General features: G+C 34.8%; 1 long non-coding RNA gene across 1 annotated transcript; it reads right to left on the bottom strand.

The window, feature by feature from the left end:
* Positions 1-538: 538 nt before the first annotated feature.
* LOC113114486 (uncharacterized) lies at positions 539-3,435 on the bottom strand. The gene is made up of 3 exons (XR_003293745.1): positions 3,371-3,435; positions 1,218-1,336; positions 539-1,028 (listed from the first exon to the last, which is right to left on the bottom strand). It is a non-coding gene; the product is annotated as an uncharacterized LOC113114486 (long non-coding RNA).
* Between the last annotated feature and the right edge of the window lie 11,049 nt (positions 3,436-14,484).

Raw genomic sequence — 14,484 nt, 5'->3', positions numbered from 1 at the left:
AATATCTTGTGTTGACCCAGGGACGTCATTCTTTATAGCTCATCTAATATAAGACAAACAGTAATTAATCACTTTATTGTATTATTATTAATAATAATACAATACCTAATATATGACCAAGAGTAATCTATCACTATACTGCAATAATAATAATAATAATAATAATAATAATAATAATAATAATAATAATGATGAAATATCTTGTGTTGACCCAGGGACTTCATTATTTGTAGCTCTATCTATAGATTTTTTTATTTTTTTTTACTTGATTCTTGCTTACAAATCTGTCCATTTGTGTTTGCAGGAATACACTCTGTACTCACCAGTGCTTGCTGAGGGAAAAAACTGGGAGAGGATTCACCTTTTAGTCTGCTGACCCATAGATTTGGACCACAAGTTGTAGATGTTGTCATCTCATTTTTAATCAGTCAGTTTAAGTAGAGGTACACTGATCCAGTGAACACAATAACAAATGAATTGTAATTGTTTCAAACATTGTCATCTTAATTAAGTAATGTTACAGTTCATTGATTTAAATATACAATATATCACTGTTAGAGAACGCATTCAGACAGCAGAGTAATGCTAAATGTTCATGGTTTACTTAGCTTAATTTACAATTAAAGATTACATAATTTTTCATTGTTTTAAAACAATACATAGTAAAATAAACAAAACCAAAAAAAACAAGTCTCTTGCACTTAATTTCTCATATGCACACTTACATGTACCTCTTTTCTGTCAAAGCACAGAATGGAGTAAAGCTTATTTTGCTTGATTACACTAGCACGTCCATTTATTTGATAATTCAAATCAGGAAACTTCTGAGAATCGTGTTCACTTGATCAGTAAGTACAAGTACAAGGTGTTTACAGCGATGTCCTCTGACTCCTATTGGGCAGCTACAGAAACAGTCTTCAAAGAAGCATTTTTCATTCTTCAAACTGTCTGCCTGTAAATCATGAATGACCTGGAAGTATCCATCTGTCTTCTTGATGAGAATGCTGATAAGATCCAGTCTAAGGTTCCTAATGCCAAACAAAAACTGATATTTAGGCGATGGAAAAATCTGATTAGACAAGCAAAGAAAAACAATACATGTTTTAATATGATTGTGTTTGATTTATTATATAACTATATTCCAAATGCTTGTGATTCTATTACATTATTTGCATGAACTCATAATGAAGTTGCATACGTTTAATTGCAAATATCACCTTTCAACAAGATTGTTTGTATCGGAGTTGGCATGGTTGTAGCACTGTCCGACCACGCGTGTCCTATTACCAGCCAGTGATCCTTGAAATATAAGCAAAGAACTGAGAAATCTTCAAACCTGTTGAGGAATTATTTGAAAGTTGATATGAAATCTTAAAGCTATAATGAAAAAAGAAAAATAGATTTAATGTTAAATTTAACAAATTTAATATTTACTTTAAAAAAGTTATATAAATAGTAACAGTACAGGTAACACTTTAGTATAGGGAACACATATTCAGTATTAATAATGACTTTTTACTCAATAAACTTCCTAAGTAGTTTACTGCTTATTAACAATTAGTAAGTTCCTTGTTCAGTTTAGGTATTAGATAGGATTAGGAATGTAGAATAAGGTCAAGCAGAATAATGCATTAATATATGCTTTATTTCATTATTATTATTATCATTATTGTTATTATTTTTAAAATGAAGAGATTAATTACTGTTTGTCTTATATTAGATGAGCTATAAAGAATGACGTCCCTGGGTCAACACAAGATATTTCATCATCATTATTATTATTATTATTATTGCAGTATAGTGATAGATTACTCTTGGTCTTATATTAGATATTGTATTATTATTGTTATTATTATTAATAATAATAATAATAAAATGAAGTGATTAATTAATTTGTCATATTAGATGAGCTATAAAGAATGACGTCCCTGGGTCAACACAAGATATTTCATTATTATTATTATTATTATTATTATTATTATTGCAGTATATTGATAGATTACTCTTGGTCTTATATTAGATATTGTATTATTATTATTATTAATAATAATAATAATAAAATAAAGTGATTAATTACTTTTTGTCTTATATTAGATGAGCTATAAAGAATGAAGTCCCTAGGTCAACACAAGATATTTCATTATTATTATTATTATTATTGCAGTATATTGATAGATTACTCTTGGTCTTATATTAGATATTGTATTATTATTATTAATAATAATAATAAAATAAAGTGATTAATTACTGTTTGTCTTATATTAGATGAGCTATTAAAAATGAAGTCCCTGGGCCAACACAAGATATTTCATTATTATTATTATTATTATTGCAGCATAGTGATAGATTACTCTTGGCCTTATATAAGATATTGTTATTATTATTACAAGAATATGAATACAAGAATATGACGTCCCTGGGTCATCACAAGAATATGACGTCCCTGGGTCAACACAAGAATATGACGTCCCTGGGTCATCACAAGAATATGACGTCCCTGGGTCAACACAAGAATATGACGTCCCTGGGTCAACACAAGAATATGACGTCCCTGGGTCATCACAAGAATATGACGTCCCTGGGTCATCACAAGAATATGACGTCCCTGGGTCAACACAAGAATATGACGTCCCTGGGTCATCACAAGAATATGACGTCCCTGGGTCATCACAAGAATATGACGTCCCTGGGTCAACACAAGAATATGACGTCCCTGGGTCAACACAAGAATATGACGTCCCTGGGTCAACACAAGAATATGACGTCCCTGGGTCAACACAAGAATATGACGTCCCTGGGTCATCACAAGAATATGACGTCCCTGGGTCAACACAAGATATTATTATTTATATTATTATTACTACAATATAGTGAGAGATTAATGATTGTTTTAAATTGGATATTGTATTATTATAATAATGATTATTATTTAAATACAGTCATTGATAAATGTGTGTCATACTGTATATTGGACGGGTTAATGATGTCGCCGGGTCAACACAATATATTTCCTTGTTGTTTATGGACGACAAACCCCCAATCCATCCGCAAAAGTGTTTAGCCTTTCTTTCACAGAAGGATTAGTATCAGCATCTGCTAAACGAATACATGACAAAAGTGATATAAATAATCGTACAAAAAGATCCGACGACGCAATCACGGGGGAAACGCCACACCGGACCGGGGCAAAACGATCGTGGGCACCTTCCTGTCCGATAGGATCGGGGTTTGGCGATTTGGACCTTAATATATGCGCAGTTCAGCGAATTTTTCGCGTCAGTTATGAATAATATATTAATAAAAATAATATATTATGCTGAGCAGGGATGGACACATTTGAAATGGCACATTTGAAATAATATGCACTTACCTTTGTAAAATGAAGGCGACGTCAAAGCACACAATTCAAATAGTGGCGCGCAAGCTGAGGCTGGGTACATGTCACGTGACGTGAGTAATCTGATTGGTTGCTCAAATTTACGTTAAGCACCTCCCTTGTTGACCCAGGGACGCGTCGAACTCGGCAGAATCAGGACGTGCGATTAAGATTACAGCTGCCAGTTGCTAAATTAGGCGCGGTCCCTTTAAGAGACAATGAACGCATCCAATATAATACACATCCCATTTTTCCTCAACTATTTACTTTCACTTAAGAAATAACTGACAGTTTTTTCGACCATCATTTCCAAGGTGGATATTTTGACATATTTTGTATGTATTTTGTCGGCATTAGAGCAAAAATAAGCAAATTCGATGTTCAAGTGTTTTGATCAAAACACTTGAAAACGCTTGTTTTTAGCGTCTCGAGACGCCTTTCTCTGCGTGAGCCCTGAACACCAGAACACCGCGAGTACTGAATCGGGCTCTTTCACATCTTGTTGTTTGTTTCAACAAGTTCGTTCGCTGCATGAGGGACTTTGAGGAAAACTTCGCAGAAGAGAGCTCGGTTCAGTGTCGCCTGTCCGTTAGGCTGGTCTCAGCCAGTCGGTTATATAAAATATCAAGGTGAAAGTCATCATAGCTTGCTTAGTATAGACCCAGCTCCCAACCCAACTTTGAGAATAGATTAACGGCGATATATTTTTTTTTTATCGCCCGATAAGAGTCTCGCGTTAACGCAGCAAGTTAACGGCGATAACGGCCCACCACTAATATATATATATATATATATATATATATATATATATGTATATATGTGTGTGTGTGTGTGTGTAGTTTTTAGTTTTATATTTTCCATTTTAATTGAATACAATTTTTGTTTGGCCATTTTAAATAATTTCAGTAGTTTTTTAAGTGTCTGTATAGTTTTTATTCATTTTAATTTCAGATTTAGTTTTAGTTGTTTCAGTAGCTACATCAAGTAAATTTATATGATCAAATGGAAAATGAAAAATGGCAATTGGTAATACATATTTCATATAATTTCATTTCTGTTCACATTCATTGTATTCAATTTAATTTGTATTAAATTTATTAATAATCAAATAACAATAACAAACATTTGTTTTGTTAAAAATTTTAATTGTAGCTAGTTAAATATAATAATGTTATAAAATAATTAATAATGATCATTTTTTATGAGTATAAGAACATTAGAATATGATTGATGAGCTCCACCCACAGTGAAATGTAATTTGTCCAAAGTCGTCTTCCATAATAATCGCATATTAATCACTTAATATTTTTGGCTGCTTCATTTAAAGGAACAGTACACTTCAAAAATGAAAATGTTGTCATCATTTGCTCACCCTCATATCTTTCCAAACCTGTATAAGGTTTCTTTCTTATGTTGACCACAAAAGAAGATATTTTGAAGAATGCTGTTAATCAGTCAGTTTAAGTATTTATTTCCCTATTATGGGGAGCAGCATCTACAGTATTTGGTTCTTCAACATATCTTCATAAGAAAGAAACTAATACAGGTTTGTAACAACATGAGGGTGAGTAAAGATGACAGAATTTTCAATTACAAGGTGAACTATTCATTTAACAGCGGTTCCAGATGAAAAATTCAGATCACGTCCCTTCTGCGCCATTGAAATGAATGTGAATGCTAAGAGCATGTTCTCCAGGTATTATACACTCACAGGATAAATCTAATAGACTGAACGCTCTCAGCGCTCTTCTGATATTACAGCTGATTATGAGCAATATCTCAAGCAGATGTCGCTCTAGATGTTAACGGAGAACATTTACCTACTGAGAATTCCTGCCGCTGTAAAACATCTGAAGGTGCAGCGGGGTTCAGCTCAAATCAATCTACAGCAGCACAAAATTAAAAAGCTCTCAGTCTATAATTCTTTCTGCCTGGAATACTTCAAATGAACCCAGGTCAAATACTGTACATATTCATAACTGTACACTGTAAAAAAAAATCCTAATTTTACAGTAAATAACTCTAAAAAATTTTGAGTATATTTCTGTTATTTTAAATTATATTCAAAACTCTGTAAAATTACAAACAATATCTGTAAATTAATTAATTGACTGTTAATTTACAAATTATATCATTAATGATAAATTACAGTAATCCTCATTTTTTTACAGGACAATTACTCTATTATTTATACAGTATTTTTCTGCTTTCTTAAATGACATACAAAATTGTGCAAAATTACAATAAATGTGTAGCTCATTATATTAAAGGTTTATATCCATAGTAACAATCTAACATATTTTCTTGTCATTTTAAAGTAAATATTATTAGTTTTACATTTAATTTGTTTTTTTACATATAAACTCTGTAATTGTCGATATATAATTTTAGCAAACTTTTATCATTGCATAAACAATTTGTAGTCTCTTGTATCTTTGCTCTCCAGATTAAAACTTTCAGGCATGTTGTGCCTCTGGCTACACACAATAAGTGATGTCACAGAAAGTAAAAGCACTTCCAGTCCAAGAAAGCTGACTATAGTAACATTTAAATGCCAGGAAAGCTTTGCAATAGTCCAGACATGATTTAGTCAAACAAGAACCAAAAGAGCAACAACATGCTTGAAAGTTTTAACCTTGCAGCAGAGTGGTTTAGCGTGGATTTAAGTGTTCACAATATTGAGGCAAAGCATCAGAAAATAGATTAACGCAAATGAAAGTGAAGTAACAATTTATTGTTAAACATTTTTGTCAAAGCCTTAACAGCAAGTAGATAAATAGCATGTGTATATTTTTTCTATTCTTTTTTTTAAAACGTAATCTTTTCCTGTAATTGCAATGATACCACACTATTGGCTGTCTCTCTGAGTGCTTTTGAGCATGATTGGTTATTCTGAGTGTCATCCGGGAATCTGGCCAATAACAGTTATGCGCGCCTTCAGTTCAAGTTTGATTAAACGTCAGTTGGAGTGAGTGGGTGCGAGTGTGCTGCTGGCTGCTCGCGATCTTCAGTACTACTTCTACTACTGGTTGCCAGGGTAGCGGTTTTCCCGCACAATTGGGCTATTTTAGAAAAGGAGTTACGGGAAAACATACGGAGTTGCGGGTTGCGGTTTTTTGAGCTACATTTATAATGTACCGCGGCCGCAAAAAAAATAAAAAATAATAATAATTGTGGACAAAGATGAAAGTGAACCTTTTATTAGTGTGTGTTGATACAACAAACGCTTCTTCCCGCGAGATGCGAGTAGGCGTGCGCGCCACATGTGCTTTGACATCACAAATCAAGCATCATCATCACGTCACTCACATCATGGAACAGATCGTGTACCGACAAGTAGGGCTGGGAATCGATTCCAAAAAGAATTGATTCCTTGATTCCGAGGCGTTGGGAATCGAGAATCGATTCCAAAGGTTGGAATCGATTCCATCAAGGGGAATCGACTCCTCATTCAGAGAATATTTCAGTTCAACAAAGCTTATCTATGGAAGTCTCTCTAACGGAAGGGCAGGCTATCCGACAAAGGCTGCACACATTTAAAGGCCATGTTGCAGGTTAAACACCACTTTCGATTAATGGGTACATAAATCACTCAAGATATGTATATCATTTTTAAAATGTCTCAAAAATGGTCTTAAAGACCTATTTTTTAAGTTTTTGGTATTAACGGTTTTTTTACGCAACTCGGTGATGACCTGTGTTGGGGAGTCGAGGAAAGGTAGCCTCAGTCTAGTATGATGCAGCGTTCCAGGCAACCCGTAACCCGTGTTTTTCCAACCCTAAACCCATGAAAGTGCACTGGAACGGCAATCAAATCCGTGACTTCCCACCTGTGAACTCGTGTCTCATACTAGATCGATGCACTCCGAGGTCACACAGCACGCGAAACAACGATGACAGCCCATACGAATAATACTGCCTGCGGATGCAGTGTTTATGCAAGTAGTACACGTCGAAAAAACGATTTTAGGTCAATGCAATGTTGCAATAAAATAAATAATCTAGTTACAATTCCTTGTGCTCAGAAAGTTTGGCAAAACTTGCCTGGAACGGTACAAAGTCGTTAGTAGTGGTATGAAATAGTGATTACGAGCTCAAAAACCTGCCTGGAACGCAGCATCAGAACTATAGCGAATGACTGGGATGAGGAAGAGGTGGCGAGAGCAAACATGTATGATGCCCGCAGCTGTGTAATTTCGATCGAGCCAGCCGTGAGAGGGCAAATGAGGAATTACCAAGAACTGATGTCCGTCAAAGCCTATGCATGGTCCGAGGAGAATGAGTGGAGAGTTGGTGAAGTGTCCTGGTGAGTTGCTATATCATTTAGCATTGCAGCAATGAGCACTGGAGCTAGTTTACGAGCAGCGGTGAGCAATAACAACACACACACACACACACACGCATATATATATATATATATATATATATATATATATATATATATATATATATATATATATATATATATATATATATATATATATATAATTTTTTTTTTTTTATTAATGTCATTGAATAGCACCGAGTGAAAAAATCTATGTTTTCTTAATATCTAGTGGCAGTGATCATGATGTTCGTTCAGAGAAGTACCGGTAACCTTTGTCATAGTGTCCTACAACTGGTAAATTTTGTCTTTGAATGTCATCTAGAAATAAAAGGCATCATGCTAGCTATATGGATTTGACTAGGAACTGTACTCTCATTCCTGCGTAATCAAGGAACTTGCTGCGGTGCATGGGTGATGCAATGATATTACGCAGCGCCAGCTTCCAACGTGACCTGCATTAAGTTTTCAGGCGCTGCGTAATATCATTGTGCCACTGTTCCTTGATTATTACACAGGAATGAGAGTATAGTTCCTAGCCATATCGGACTAGAAAATTGCAACTTTTCATTTTCTGTCGGTCTAAGTACATGATGTAACTACAGAAGAGTCAACTAACTACAGAAGAGGGGTTTTTTTGAGAGAGAGAAGAGATGCTAATGGTCTTATCTGATTCAATAATTTATCCTAAACTATGCTAAAAGTGGTACCGCCAGACCCGGAGATCAGCTGAATGGATTTGAAAATGGTAAATCTCAACTGGTTAACTCTGGGGGAGTTGTAAAATGAGCCTATTTCCAAAAAAGTGGAGTGTTCCTTTAAATTTAAATTGTTTAATGTTTAGAATCAATAGTGGTGTGAAATCTTGTAAATGTATCAGTTTTGTGTTCAGTACATTTAGAAAATGTCACTTTAATCCTAAAGAATTTGATAACTGTTCTACTGATAACTACTAGTAGTTAAAATGTTGTATTTAATTTAAGATATATACTGTAATTTATCAACTGAATCATTTCATTTTATTTAGATTACATGTTTACGGAGATGATTTTAATCAGTTTTTTTTTTCTTCCTTTTTTGCTTGTGTCTTCCAAAATAAGACTGTTAATTTACAATCTTGAGCACGTCTAGACAATTTATTGAAGGTGTTTGACTGTAATAATTTAGGAAATACCTGTAAAATAACAGTGTTTGTCCATAAAACTATTAGTGCCATCACTTTATTGAAGGCGTTTGGTCATTTTAATCTAGGAAAAATCCATAAAATAACAGTTTTACACTGTAAAAAAAAAAAAAAAAAAAAAACGGTCAAATGACTGGCAGCTACGGCTGCCAAACAAAAACCCTAAAATTAAAGTAAAATATCTTAATTCAAACAAGGAAAAACCTGTAAAATAACAGTGTTTTTTTGTAAAAAAAAAAATTTAATGAAAAATTCCGTAAAATTATAGTTTTTGCACTTTATTGGATTTAAGATGTTTTACTTCAATTTTACGTTTTTTGTTTGGCAGCCGTAGCTGCCAGTCATTTGACCGTTTTTTTTTTTTTTTTTACTTTTTTTTTACAGTGTATTGTTTTAGGCCAGGAAGAAAACGAGATCAGTTAATCAGTGTGTATATTGATCGTCAGACCGCTTCTGTGAATGAACACATCTGTACACACTTCTGTCAAACTAGCAGCTGTCTCTTCAGTTCATTAAATATCCAACAGACACGGAATGAGGAACCCAAACCAGAAGATCACAGAGACTCTTATAAGATCAAGATTCGGAACACCTTAGCAATGCATAACACCACCTGGTATTTAAATTGCACGCATTTTAATGCTAACTTAAATATATAACACAATAAAGAAATATAAATGGATTAAAACATTTTGGACCAACATAAAAAGTAATTGTTGTGCTTCAATGAATGCTGTATGTTAGTGGTTTACGTCTTCTTAATATTGTAGTCTTTCCTGGTGTGCATTTTTCATACAGCTGAACTATGGCCGAACATAAAATCCATTCAGACATGACAGATTGCTCTCATATGTTTTTAAAAGAGTGGGAATGTAGTGCAGAAGTTTGTGACTATATTTATGGTGCCTTTTTAGTGGTTATAATATTTATCCATAAATATGTGATTGTTATATTCAGAATATTTATCTAAACCTATAAGCAGTGACAGAAAATTTTCTAGAAAGGATACATTATCAAGGAGTGATATTTAAAGAGATTTTCTGACCCTCCCATAGAGAGTAATGTAATAATTATGATCAAGGTCCAGAAATGTAGCAAAGAGATAATAATCCATATGACGTCAGGGATTCAAACATAATTTTACGAAGATATGGGAATACTATTTGTATGCAAAGAAAACAAAAATAATGACTTTATTTAACAATTTGTCTCCTCCGTGTCGCCCTATAGCCACATATTGGAAAGTATCCACTGAACGTAAACAGCTTATGTTGTTCTGTGTCAGCTGTTGCATGCAGATACATTGTTTTCATTCAAAACAAAATGTAAACAACATAGAAAAATGCATCCGCGTGGCACAGCTGGACCTTGATCATGTCAATTACATTGCCATCTTATTGGAGGGTCAGAGAGCACTCAGAATTCATCCAAATATCTTAATTTGTGTTCCAAAGATGAACGGAGGTCTTACATGTTAAAAATGATGTGAGGGTGATTAATTAATGACAGATTTTTTTTTTTTTTTTTTTGGGGGGGTGAACAATCTTTAATTAAACAAATGACCATGCACAGGCAGACAAGAGGCTAACCAGTGACACTATGAGAAATGACGTTGGTGAAGAATTGAATGCAACACTGTCAGGTTACCTCAGATTTCATTAATCGGTGAGAAAACCTTACAGTTCAGAGCACATAATATAACAATAATAACGCCTCCAGTTCTTGCTCAGTCAGCAATATCATAATTAAACCAAATCACCTACCCTGCCTCATTCAACAAATTCAACCAGTATTGTTAGAAAAATAAAGAGTTCTGGCATGAAACTTTTATGGCGCAATCCGATAGGCACCGGCGGCGCCAGGGGGGGTCTTGGGGGGGTCTCAAGACCCTGCAAAAAATGCCTTGACCCCCCAACCCCTTCCTGATTAAAAAAAATATATATATCTGGGATAAAGATTAAAGAAAATTCTCTTCAAACTACACAGAACAATAATTATTATTATTTCGACATTTATTCGTACACTGAACCGAGAACCGTTTCTGTCGGACGTGTCCGATTCGAGAACCGAGGAGCTGATGATACTGCGCATGTGTGATTCAGCGTCTGAGCGTCTGATCCGAACTGATTCTTTTGGTGATTGATTCTGAACTGATTCTGTGCTAATGTTATAAGCGCGGGTAAACCGAGGGCTAGAATGAAGGGCAGTCATCGCCAATGACATTACATCGAGCGCAAAAAAAACGGTGAACCGTTTTGTTTTCAACTGGTTTATTTGATCGAATTGTCCGAAAGAACCGGTTCACTTGAGCATCTGCTCCTTTGCCCCTTAAGTGCCCTTTTGTGAATGCCTGCCTATGCCCAATCATAATATTAGTAGAATTTATTAATAATAATTTAGCCGTAAATAAATGACCAACATGATGACCTTTCACCTGACGACGACGACCTCATCCGACCGGGACGATGATTCACTCATGCCGCCCATGCATTTTTTAATTGCTAGAGGATATTTTCAAGACCATGGCAGCTGGTCAGTGGTGTTTCATTCTCAGCTAAGTGATTTTGATGTTTATTTACTTATTATTTTACAAGAACGATGTGATGTGAGAACATGCAGATATGTTGTTTATATTGCTGTGTGCAGAAGTACCGCTGGCGTGCTATATAATTATATTTTACATGTGACGCTAATAATTTTTTTCTACAATAGCAACAGTGTTTACAACAGCAAGACCACTTTAGCCTGTAAACTCAATAATATCTCTCTGGAAAAAAATGTACAAATATCAATGTCAATAAAAAATACATAATATTCCTGACATCAAAGTGCAGTGTAAAGGATATGAATAACAAATGTAGCCTGTCATTTGTTTACATTGCAAAGGTGTTCAATTTTAGACAACTACAACATTAATAATAATATGAATCACTATATTTCATTGTATCAGTTTTTTAATGTTTTATATGTCATCATATAAACAGAGGATGGTGAGAAAGAGGAAAATGTAGAGGCACAAATGTTTTCTATAGTTTTTACTATAACCGCTGTCTTAATTATTCTGTAGAACAGAGAAGAAAAAGCCATCAGGTCGGGACAATTTAAGACATTTCAGATTCTAATCCCAGAGTGTATTATTATTTTAAACTTTAAATCGTCTTCTCTATTGTTTCTTTTTCAAAACTGCATCAAAGCATTTGCTGCTGTATCAATACATAATCATCCATATCGATACGCAAATCAGCAAGGAATGCATCACAATATATTGCTGTGTTGATATTTTGAGCAGCGCCATTTAAAGCCTTGTTCCATGTGCCCCCCTTTTAAACTTTCAGCACCTGCCCCTCCAAAGGTCTCTGCACGGCCCTGTTCAGAGGGAGTGTCAGCCACGTAAAAAAAGTTAACAGCTTAAGTAATTTGTGGATTAATGCGTATTAGAGATGCGAACCATTTCAAACCATTAAGTTCGATTTGGTGAACTGGTTCAAGGAGATCCGGTTACATCGAATAATTCGTTCGTGAATCGGATATCACAAACTGCAGTGTTTTGAAATCTCACACAACAGACACGGAACAGAAGACAATGCTGAATAAAGTGGTAGTTTTTGCTATTTTTGGACCAAAATTTAATCTCAATGCAGTAATATGCAGTTATTAGCCGTGTCCACTGTTTTTTTTGTTGGTTTTCATGAGACCCCCCTTGAAATGACCAGGACCCCCCCAATCAAAATTGTCTGGAGCTGCCACTGCCGATAGGTCTAACTCAATCTGATGAAATGACATCATTATCACATGGCATAGCTGATTGGTTCCCTCCTGTATTGGTAGCCAATGAGCCCGCTGCTCAACATTCAAATATATGACTAGAGCTTGCCATAGCAGTGCAGCTTGCTTCAGAAACCTCCACCATCCCCAGCTCCACCTGTTTAGATCTGCTGCAAGGTGATTCATGTATGCCGGAGGGTTATTTTATGTATGTTATATTTGCAGCAGCAAAATTTCTTACGTGCTCACAGCAGCATGTTGTGGATGTATTGGCAGTAGCTCATCTCGGTACTTGCTCTCCCGCAGCAGCAGCATAGCAGATCTATCCACCAAGACCAAACACATTAATATTGTCATGTACATAACCATGCCAAATTCATCCAAGATGTCCATCCAAAATATAGATTATTTTGTACTGTTTGGTTATTGATTTTTTTTTTAAGGCTTTGTGGGGTGGGGGGTGAAATAGAAATATAGTTTCATTCATTTCAGTTTCATTGAGTCTGTTCATTTTGTAATATCCATGTCCCAGTTCTCTAGTTTAATGCATTTCTTAGTTTATTTATTTTAAAAACAAGCATTGATGCATTGAAGTCATGTGTCAGTAAATCATAAAGTGGTCGAACAAAATTAGCCATATTCTTTATTTACACATCCATAGCTGCTAATTGTGTAGACCTGGACAACAATGCAAAAATAAAATGAAATAAAATAATTAGCAATTCATTATTTTAGTGAACTGCCAAAATACATTATTAATGGAATCAATCATTTGGAAGTTATTTAAAAAGTGGTAAAGGGATGCATTTGCTGAATTATGCATATGCAGTCATTGCAGAATGAATATTGTTCCACATATTTCACATATTATGCTGGTATGTAATTTGAAATCCAGTTCATTAGTATGTGTGTGTGTGTGTGTGTGTGTGTGTGTGTGTTTAATCTGGAAAAAAGAAAAGAAAAAAAAAACCTATTAAATGTTCTTTGTGTTGTTCACACACACATTCATCATGGTAATCACCTGTCGAATTCCTGGTGGGAGCACAGTGAGAATCTATTACTGCATAAAGAGCTGAAGACATTATCAACAGAGCACAGAAGACGTTTTCAAGAGCCACTTCATCCTCAGATCAAACATCAGGTAATATAATGATGAACTAGCTACTCAAACCTATCATGACCCACATCAGCAGAGAAACGTGTGTGAAACCATAAACTGAACAACAGCCTCAGACAGAACAACAGGATGTTATGTCTATTAAATATTTTGTGGTCTATTTATATATTTAAATATGAAATTATATTTATATTCATTTTAATGACAGCACAAGTTCAGCATAAGTATGGCTGTTTTGTAATTGGCTACATGAGCTCCATCAGACACTGTGATTGGCTGTGATGTCATCATCGATTACAGGGAGGTCACAGCTTTGAGGAATCTCCAGAGATTAGATGTCAATCAATGAGATGAGTAAATATAGTCCGAAACAAAACAGACATGACTGACAGCGCAACTGAATCATTCAATATCATAATTAGTGAGCGGTGTGGTGTTTGTTTACCTGTTTAAGGTCACTGACTCCTCTCATTACAGTCGTCAGAAATGTGTGAAACTGTCTAGACATTTTACTGAAATGTAAAACTTAAGAAGTCAGAGAGTTTGTTTCTTTGATGATCTGTTATGGATGCTAGTGAACCTAATGGACGGGTAAAAACAAGATATGTACTCCATGCGCTGACACAAAGGGTGTAGATATGCAGAACAACTTTTGCGAGGTGGATTTACATATTTGCATGCGATTTGCATATAATGAACAAATGTGTTCCAGGTGTTTG

The sequence above is a fragment of the Carassius auratus genome, chromosome 14, assembly GCF_003368295.1.
Source record: "Carassius auratus strain Wakin chromosome 14, ASM336829v1, whole genome shotgun sequence".
Taxonomy (NCBI): domain Eukaryota; kingdom Metazoa; phylum Chordata; class Actinopteri; order Cypriniformes; family Cyprinidae; genus Carassius; species Carassius auratus.
Note: the sequence above shows the minus strand (reverse complement) of the source record. Positions and strands in the feature narration are given on the sequence as shown.